The sequence below is a fragment of the Phoxinus phoxinus genome (genome assembly GCF_949152265.1).
Source record: "Phoxinus phoxinus genome assembly, chromosome: 7".
Classification (NCBI taxonomy): domain Eukaryota; kingdom Metazoa; phylum Chordata; class Actinopteri; order Cypriniformes; family Leuciscidae; genus Phoxinus; species Phoxinus phoxinus.
In genome coordinates, this window is record NC_136882.1 from 17,885,211 (window position 1) to 17,895,889 (window position 10,679).

The following is a 10,679-nucleotide window of genomic DNA, read 5'->3' on the forward strand; positions in this document are numbered from 1 at the left end:
GGTGCGAGAGAGAACGGTTATGGGATGATGCCTCGGGTGGAAGAGAACTGTCAGGGTCCCGATCGGAGTCAGAGGTTTGGCCCAGTGGAAGTGGATCTGTTTGCGGCTCGAGAGATGTCACACTGCTCACTGTGTTTCTCCCTCACACATCCAGCCCCACTGGGGTTGGATGCCATGGTCCAGATGTGGCCGAGGCTCCATCTGTATGCATTTCTCCAGATCGCTCTGCTCCCGGGAGTTCTAGAGAGGTTCCGTCGCGGTAGCTACTAGTAGCCCCGTTGTGGCCGGCCCGAGTATGGTTCTCCGACATTATATTGCTCCAAGACGGCCCTCCATGGGAGATTCCCATCAGGAGGGACCTTCTGAAGCAGGCAGAGGGCTCAATATTTTACCCTCGCCAGAGCTATGAAAGCTGTAGGTCTGTGCCCGGTTGCATAAAGCACCTTAAGTGAAATTTTCCCTTAAGTTCGCCCTTATGTTTCCCTTAAACCTAAGGGTGTTGCAGAAAAATTCCCTTAAGTGTTACTTAACTGTTTTTTTAAGTGAAACGTCATAAACACTTAGAATTTCCCTTAAATGCTGTTTTTTCACTTAAATAATCCCTTAAAAAGCGTTAAGTGTTGCATAAAACCCCTTAACGGTCATTTCCCTAAGTATAACTTAAGGTTTGGAAATCGTAACCTTAAGAGTAACGCGGACAAAAAATAAGACGACATGGCTGAATTTATGGAACCAGCTGAAGATAATTATGTGCCAAGAAGAATTTTTAGGGATAGGGAGAACCATATTGTTGCATGAATACCGTTTTGATCGACGCGCAATATTTGACATCACTAACAAACTAGACGGCGCCCTTGACCGTGTCACAGATCGCAACCACTCCACCTGCGGTGTTACAACTGCTTATAGCACTGCGTTTTTTTGCAACTGGGAGTTTTCAGACGATAGTGGGAGATGTTTTCCACGTTCATAAATCGTAGGTCAGCAGAGTGGTTCACCGGGTTGCGGGGGCTATTTCCCGCTTGTGTTAGTGTTTTGCGTATCTATGGCAACAACAGACTTTTATAACGTGAATCCAGGATCGCTGTCGTGAAACACTTAAATGTTCCCCTTACCTAAGAGAATCGTTTAAGAGATTATATGCAACACCCTTAAGTTATTCTCTTAGGTAAGGGGAAATCGCCCCTTAAGTGTCATACTTAAGGGAAAAACTTAAGGTGCTTTATGCAACCGGGCACTGGCCCCTGAGGGGGCACAGTACTGAGAGGCCGGCCCGTCAGCAGAAGTATGTTGACCATACTTAGCTCTAGAGCTCCCTCCACGAGGAAATTGTACGGCCTAAAATGGAATGTTTTTACCGTTTGGTGCAGAGAGTGTGAAGTGGACCCAGTTAACTGCCTGGTGGCTTCAGTGCTGGAGTTCCTCCAAGATCGCTTCTCGGCTGGTCTTACCCCGTCCACACTCAAGGTGTACGAGGCTGCCATTGCGGCTTTCCACGCTCCTCTGGGTGATGGGCCCCTGGGGAGAAATCAGCTTGTCGGACGTTTCCTCCGTGTGGCTTGGAGGATGAGACCTGCGGCTCGTACCAGAGTTCCCACATGGGATGTGGAAGTGGTTCTCGAAGGGCTGGTCGAGGCCACCTTCGAACCTCTGGAGTCGTCTGAGGCCAAGAACCTTCCTTCAAGGTAGCCTTCTTATTAGCCATATACTGTAAAAAAAGATGGACGACACCCCTTCGCTCTCTTCCATTGGTGAGAACTGAAGTCGCCAGTGTCCCGATATGGCGCTGACATCTTGGGACTTGAGTCTGTGCAGTAGCGATCTCGGGACCAGACCTGCGCAGTAGTGAGCAGGAAGTAAAGCCGCAAAATCAATGCCCCGCCCTTACTCTCGCAAAATGCACTCTCCCTGCACTTTTCAAGTGGCCTATGTCTGCTCCGTTCCTCCGTTCTGCTCCAATTTTGATGTCTGTTGATTGCAGTATGACAAGAGGCTTGTTAAAATAAAGTAAACACTATCTTGTCAGTTTTCCGAAGATCACAAAAAAAAGTTAGTTGGTGCTTCAGTGACAACTTCACTCAGAGAACCTGTCAATCACAGCTGTCAATCATGACGTTACACCACCGTTTATTTTAGCATCACGTAACTAACTAAAAACAAACTTATTTTAAAAACAGACACTTGAACTTACATCAACGTGATAAAAACGACAGCAAATGACAGAAACCACCTTTGGAAAAAATATATTTGAAGTGTAATTTAATTGTTTAGTTGGTCTCACGTCACGTTGAATAACATGGGGAGGTGGAGTTTATGACCTATACTAGGACCAGCCACCGGGGGGCGATCGAGACGTTTTGGCTTCACTTTTCAGGGCTTGTACGGCACGCTTGTTATTAGCCATTACTTCTCTGAGGAGGGTAGGAGATCTTCAGGCACTCTCTATATCTAATGGGTGCCTGTAGTTTGCTCCAGGCGACATTAGGGCTATCTTGCATCCCAGACCGGGCTATGTGCCTAAAGTACCATTTAATGAGGCATTTTGAGATACATTTGTGTGAATTTGTCCGTTTAAGCTCAGGGAGATGTGAACGAGAATTCATTTTCATTTTCATGCCATCTGAGATGCGCAGCTGTGTGCACTTTGGGTGAGTGTGCGCTCAAAACTTCTCATACAGTGGGCGCGAGTTCTCTTTCGCTTAAATGCTTAAATTGGCTTGAAAACATGTGCAGCACTGGCCCAATCGGGACCCTGACAGTTACTTCGACTGTCCAGAACATCTTTCACTTTGCCATGTTAATCACTGAATGAATGAATGACAGGGTCCCCACTGTAACAACACGGTAGGTAAATAAGAGGATGACATCTAGTGGAGAAAATCTGTAACACATTTAACGTCAATGAGATATTATTTTCAATGTTTGCGTAAATATGAAAAACATATTGATTCGAGGCTTTTGAGAATCAATGTTGAATTGACCACATTTTTAAAAAAAAAGAAACGATTCACTGAAAACACTTTTTTTTGCCCATCCCTAATTTGCCGGGTGCCTGGAGAACGTTACATATGTATTGTGCCAACTGTAGCTTGTAGAAGTTTGGTGGAGGAGGAATAACGTCGTGGGGCTGTTTTTCAGGGGCAAATGTCTGTCAGACATTTTGCACAATGCTATGCTTCCAAAATTGTAGGAACAGTTTGGGAAAGGCCCTTTTCCATTCCAGCATGACTGTGCATGAATGTTATATATTTTATATTCAACATTCCTAATACCTGGGAATGACACTTTTTTGGGAAAAAAACACTTTTTGAACCCCACTCCATATACATACGTTATTCAGAAACAACTGTGTACAAAGTCTGTGGTGTGGGGTCGTCACAGGTGATTCTGCACAGATATGAAAGCTTTAGCATAAGTTCTGCCGGGAAGACTCAATTGCTACGTCACTTATTACCTTCTCATCTATTCAATCATATTCTTATACTTGTGGTATAAAAGATTGGTACTTACACACGTCTGAGTTCGCAGATGCTGACACTTCCATTAACCACCACCACCAAGACGGGTTTTTCCCTCCATCCTCCCAACACCACCAGGAAGGTCTCTTCCCTCCATCCACCCCACCACCGCCAGGATGGTCCCTTCCCATACCTCGCAGGGGGTCGGCTGCGCCCCTGCCTTCGTCTTCGAGATATATCCAGCTGCAGACCCGCAGCACCACCAGTTTCAGAACCCCAGCGCCAGAACCCCAGCGCCAGAACCGGAAGTGAGGGGCGGAGTTATTTACAATGAGACAAGCATGTAAACGATGACAGAATTTTCACTAATTTGAAGAATGTTAACCCGTAAGTTTAAAATATTCTAATTGACCCCCCAGCGTGAGTTTTTCAAGGCGACCGTTATTTCGAATCTGTCACTTTATGGTTTCCAAGGTGACGCGTCACTGCTTGTCACGTGACACAGCGCAACCACAACACAGCGCTGAATGAATGATGATCTGCTTTTATGTAATTTTTCCTTTTTTATTCTAAATATTCATTACTTTAACTTACATATTTGTTGAGTCTCTTTTCTGTCTCTGCTTACTGAAAAAGGTGTATACATTTGATAAGCTACCATTGACTAAACATTAAGGATTAGTCTACAAAACCTACAAATTAATTTAATATATATTCTTTCTGGAGATTCCCGAATGTTTTGTTCAAATATTTGACTTGCTGTATCCACATTATAATATAGGATCTACAGATGTACACTACTCTGCATTGTGAAAAGCAGTGTCAAGGTCCAGCACACTTCTGAATGATTGGTGACAGTTTTCATAATTACTTTAACAATGGTATGTGTCACTTTACAATAGTTTGTGGCATTTTCTCTCATGCTAGTTTACAATTATTTGAAATACCTGATTGGTAAGTGTCAATTTGTGGTGCACAAACAACATACTCCTGCTTGTAAGTAGTACCACTTTAATAAGAACATTTTACTAAAATAGCTAAATAGTTTCTATATTCTTGTATAGTTACAAATGACAGCTTAACTGTCCTATATACAAATAGAAATAAATGTGTTATCATAACAACTGTATTTACAATATGTAGGTAAATACATTGTAAAAATTATTATAAAAAAAGAACCATAGTAAATATAAATGCATACAACGGACCACGATATTAAAAATATGGTGAAGCCCAATGTTTCTGTACCTTAATGTATCATTATAACATACGTATTAAGTATGACGTTTCGTGTGTAATAAAAGTATACCGTTTCGTGTCTAAGCAAATTACGCTCCAAAACGCGTTACTCGGTTTAGAACGTAAGCTCCGCACCTCACTTCCGGTTCTGGCGCTGGTGTTAGAACGTAAGCCCCGCCCCTACTTCCGGTTCTGGCGCTGGGGTTCTGAAACTGGTGGTGCTGCGGGTCTGCAGCTGGATACTATAGTCGTCTTCAGGCAGGATGTGCAGAGTCCAGACCTACGCCAAAGAACTTGATTGCTTGATGGGCTGTTAATGTTTAATTGTCACAGTATTTATTCTCCCGATTCTTTCTGGTAGAACTGTGATTCTGCTATTCATTCGTGAGCAAACCGTCTCTCTCTCTCTCTCTCTCTCTCTCTCTCTCTCTCTCTCTCTCTCTCTCTCTCTCGCTCTCTCTCTCTCTCTCTCTCTCTCTCAGTGTATAAAACTGAGGGAGACGTTTCACCTGTGAATTGTGGTCATTAAGATGATGGTGAAGATAACACAAGCAAGAGTTATTCAGAGGTCATTTGCTATGAACAGCTGGACACGGTGAACGTTTTTGACCTTGCAGGATGTCTCAAGATTCTATGAGTAAACCTCCCACGATGCACTGCACTCAAACATACTAAATCTGTCTGATAGGACTTGAAAGGTTCTGCATCAAACAACAGAAAAGTCCAGCACTAACTGTGTGTTCTCAGACAAATGAAGAGCTCATTTGATGAATTAAACAGCAGCTTCTGGTCTCGTTCTTTACAGACATCGCCCAAAGCACCCTGACATCATCTATAACTGTCTGAAAAGAGAAGACAACCCTGGAAGCAGATTCCTAGAAAAAACTGCACTCTGGGACACCAAAATAATCTATGATCCCTTTTATCCCGCTTCGCATCAGTTCTTCCAGCTTTTCTCTTGGAATGTACCACAAATCCCTATCCGCAAAGACCACCGGCTTTCAGAAGAAGAGTATCTTGCACTTCAGCCAAGCTCTTAACCCTCATTCTAACCCCATACGACCGTCTGACAGGTGCTGCTGCTGCGCTATACCAACTAACAACTGCATTCTGTCTGTACTTTATGGTCTCATTCATTGCATGTACTGCAATGATTTGGAAAACACATTTTTCTTTATAGATCATGTTTATTGTTCAGCCACAACCTGCCTCTGTGTGATTACTCTGTAAAAACTGTGCTCTATTGTATAGCTGTTGTGTTTTGCATATGGGTATTTATGCATAGTTGTAAGTTTTTCATCTTTTTTTAAATAAACTTTTTACCTTCACTATGTGATGTGATAAAAAAAAGTACAAATATAAGGGAACATTGTTAACTTAAATTAAATTAATAAATTAACACTAAATCAATCTAAATGCATGTAAGTTAGGGGGTTAGATCAGGTAGACTTTTTAAGCTAATAATTGCAGATCGCCACTTTTTAGTCTCTCAATTAATTTAAAATGAATTAATAGGTGATAGAAACTGCATAAACAAACTATTACATAATTATCAAAATCTTGTTTAGAACAGTTTTGGTCTAGAGCATATCAAATTACAGAACACATCAAAGTCCGTTGTGAAAAAGAAATGTGCCTACTTTTTTTTTTTTTTTACTGTACTTGTAGATAATATAATATAAATTAAATAAAAGGCCACTTAAGTGTACTTAAAGATGGTGCACTATGACAATGTTTCTTAAAAGGAATAGTTTTGAAAAATAGAAATAGCAAAATGAAGATATTTTGAAGAACGTAACCAAACAGTTGATGGACCCATTGACTTTTTTGTGTCCATACAATAGAAGTCATGGGGCCCATCAAATGTTTGGTTACCCATAGTCTTCAAAATGTCTTCTTTTGTGATCAGAAGAAAGAAATTCTTACAGGTTTGGATCAATTGAGGGCGAGTAAATGATGACAAAATTTTCCTTTTGGGGTGAACTCTCTTTAGCACTTACAGGTACACTTTTTAATAATGTAAAGTTTTACTTTAAATAACATTTTATATAATTTTGTTAATAATACTTATTTGTCATTCTTTAAAGAAGTACGTTTATTTTGATGTGCTGACTAACATACTAAACCATGTGTAAAATACTTGATTAAAATTTTTTAGTAGGCTATAATATTGTAACTGTAGTGTTTTTAGCTATTTAAAGTGAATAATATTTTAAATGTTCTAAATTGCAACTTTCACATTGTCACCAAGATCTTTGTGCAAACACACCAATAAATCTCTTCTTGATTCTGACAAATGAGTAATTATTTGTATGTATCTGTAAAACATACAAGTAGTTTTAGTTACCATAAATTATTTGACAGTAACCATACTTCAAAGACAACAGAAGTAATTGTGAAATACACAGCAAGTCCTACTTGGGTGGATCAAAAAACACTCTAAAGTAATTGCATGCAATATACATTTAAACTATGACATATTTTATTGAAAATAACATGGAATTTACTGTCTGAAATTATTTAAAAGTATACAACTTTCGTATAAGTACTCAAATTTTCTCAAACTCAAACTTTATCAGTAGCCTATACTAAAGAGATATTTCTTTTTCACAAGGGGTATTTCATGCAGCTTCTCATACCGTTGTCCTATTCAATCCACTCACAGTTGTCTTTAACTTGGGTGTCCTTATCTCGCCACTACTGATGATCTGAACTAAGCTGTATCTCTGTCATCTGTGTATCTCAAAGGCTCAAAAGAATCTTAAGAGTTTCCTGTAAAGCATGCAGCCATGAAATGAGATAAATAGCTCCATCTTGTGTTAAGTGGCGTGTGTGCAGGGGATGGCATCATTCATTTGAGAGCGTATGCTGCAAACCACAAATCCATAAACACTTCATTGCAGGCCAATTTTGGAAACAGCAATCCTGATCTGACTGAGGACAGGGACTCAAAATCCATCTGGCGATTCCAGTGCAGAGAGTCTGCAAACAACAGTGCTTATTGACACAGACTTGCACGCTGGGTCTGTTTAGTTCGTTCAAAAAGAAACAAAATGGTAACTATGAGTAAGCTTTCTTCTGGAGATATTATCAGCACTTACAATCCTGACATGAGAGGTTAACAACCCAGTGAGAGCACTAAACTCCATTTATCCACAAAAAGAAATGGTCCAGGTAATTGTGTTATTTAGCGAGCAGAGTCACTGCCATTAGGGGAGATGAGGCTTTCAACTCTCCTTGAATACATTTTCACTGGGAATACACAACTTTCTTACCCTGTAAAAACCTCTTGGATTTTTACATTTAGCAGTAATTCTTACTATAAATAGATTCGGAATTTTACTCAAAAAATAATTAGGTCGTTCTTCCAGTAACGTAAATAGAACGTCAAGAGTTATCTAATAATGTTCTAAAAATGTTAGTGCAACCCCTCGGCTCAGGTCCTACTTGCCCCCCACTGTGCGACCCAGGCGCTCTAACATGGAGGATAAAAACCATAGTCTCTAGTGTTAGTTGCTAACACCTCTTGAGATTAGGGGAGTGAGGTTTAACTGCACAGCCTCCTTTACACTAGCACAACAACGCTTTATACATCGTCCATCAAAAGTTTTATTTCTGAAATGTTTTATTTGTATTTTCAGAACGTTCAGAAAACATAAAAGTAAAGTTCCCATTATGTAGGAAAAAAATTATATAGGCTGATGTAATGTTCCCTAACATTACATCAGATAATGTTACTAAAAAAAAATTAACAGCTTGATTTGTTGAGCGTTCAGAGAACATTCAGAAATAACATTTTCATAACATAATAGGAACATTAGCAAAATGTTCTTAGAACATGTTTTGTTGGGATGTTCCCTTTGGTTGTGATAATTGGACTGATTTAGATTGTTTTCTGAGCCAGTGCAACGGTGATAACACAGTTACAGAAAAATAAAAGCAGAAAATAAAGTTTTCTTATCGTTTTAAATAACGTATTAAATTTACACCGTGTGCCCATGTTATAGAACAAAAGATAATAAATTATGTTATTATAAACAATCAGGGGCAGGGCATCCATCAGGAGGAACAATGAGGAACATTGTCCTGGATCCTGTGATGATGGAGGCCCATCCATGACCAAATTTGTCCTCGGCCCAGTACATTTTAGCTGGTGTTTTGTGTACTGTGATAAAAGCATACATAGATGAACAATCTGTGTCTTAACATTAAAACACAAAGCAAAACACAATGGGCCCTACAGGTATTTTAATTATTTGAAACGCAAGTATCAAACGTGAAACGCAAGTAACTTATGTGCTGTTACTATTATACCGGCGGGATAAATGACTCTTGCGCAAAAATATGAACTGCTGCGTCGGTGTAGATGAGAGAAGCAAAGTGTATGTGCGTTGTACACACGCTACATTATGGCCAAGCATGCGCCCTTAAAATAGCATCTGAATGACGCGCCACACAGGTGCATGGTTTTTCCTGGTCTGTGGCGGAATTGTTTTCTGAAACCGCAACTACTGTAAAAAATAGCTGTCAACAAGCAGCTAACATGCCAGGAACATACAGAACCATAAGAACAGGCAAAATGTTGTACAGTGCACTCCTCCATCCCATCATGCACCTCCCATACTCACAGAACAGAGTCTGACAGATCCCAAGTAGTAATTAGACCGATTACCTCCTGATAAAATCTCCAGCAAGGTTTCAGAGCCTTTATTCACAGCTCGACTTTTATGAGTATATCTTCCTAAAGCAAGTATCTCTATTTAGATAAAGACTGGTTGTCAGGCGCATGGTAGTATAACGTTACCGTTTTTATTCGCTCAGGCTATCTACCACACACATGCACCTGTGTACACACAGACATGAACCAGTCTGTGCATTCATAAGGAGAGAATACACTTTTGCTATATACTGATATAAATCCTTCAGCAAAATCTCAATTACTGCAAAATGTTGAATCATAAATTTAGTATTCAACAGCTAAAATGATGATTACCACCTGTAGACTTGCAACTGGAGTTCACTGTCTCTCATCTAAGCGTCTTTGAACCTCATTGTCTAGGAGGTGATTGGAGGAAATGAGAGTGTATCCCATCATGCCGTGTATCCACCCACAGTGGCAGGCCGTCATTAGTGTCCTGTGTGTTTTACTATCAGCAGGCAAAGACAGAACGATTGTCTCATTCTGCACATTCCACAGCCACTGTGAGTGTGTGTGTGTGTGTGTGTGTGTGTGTGTGTGTGTGTGTGTGTGTGTGTGTGTGTGTGTGTGTGTGTGTGTGTGTGTGTGTGTGTGTGTGTGATTGAAAAACCGCAGCCATGTTAATACCTCCGCTTCTATAAATCTATTGGCTGTGGTATTACTCTGCTGTTGTCCTCCTCTGGGCTGTCTATCGTTGTGTGTGTCTCTCTGTCTCTCATTCCCTCACCAATGCTCCTGGCACATTCCCGGTCTCCATCTTCCCCTCTATCTTCAACACTGTTGGCTATACGCAGCCCAAATTCCTGGAAAATATGAACTTGTGCGGACTTGCAGTACTTATACTAATACAAAGGGAGTCTTTTCCAACTGCGTAAATAACTCAAAACAACACCTTTCTTCTGCTGAGTGGCAAAGCGGTGCACTTGAAACTGAAATCTCTGAATTGCCGTAGCGAGAGAGTGAGGCGGGAAGCATTGAGCCTTGACCCTGTGTGAAGTGAGCCAGTTACAACAACATTTGTACAATATGTTTAACGTCAATGAAAGGAAAGTGTGACATAAGCTTCATTATGCTGTCTATATAAATATCTCAGGCTGAAATGGGATCATATCTCCGAGTCAAAACATCATGTGAGTTACAACATTCAACCAAATTATCACTGAGGGGAAATGGGAGGCAAAGAGAGTCTATTGACAAACCTTTGGAAATGGATTTTCGTCAGATCTTGTCCAGCAGTTTGAATAAGTTAGAACATAACAGTAGACTCTTTATTTGTACATTGT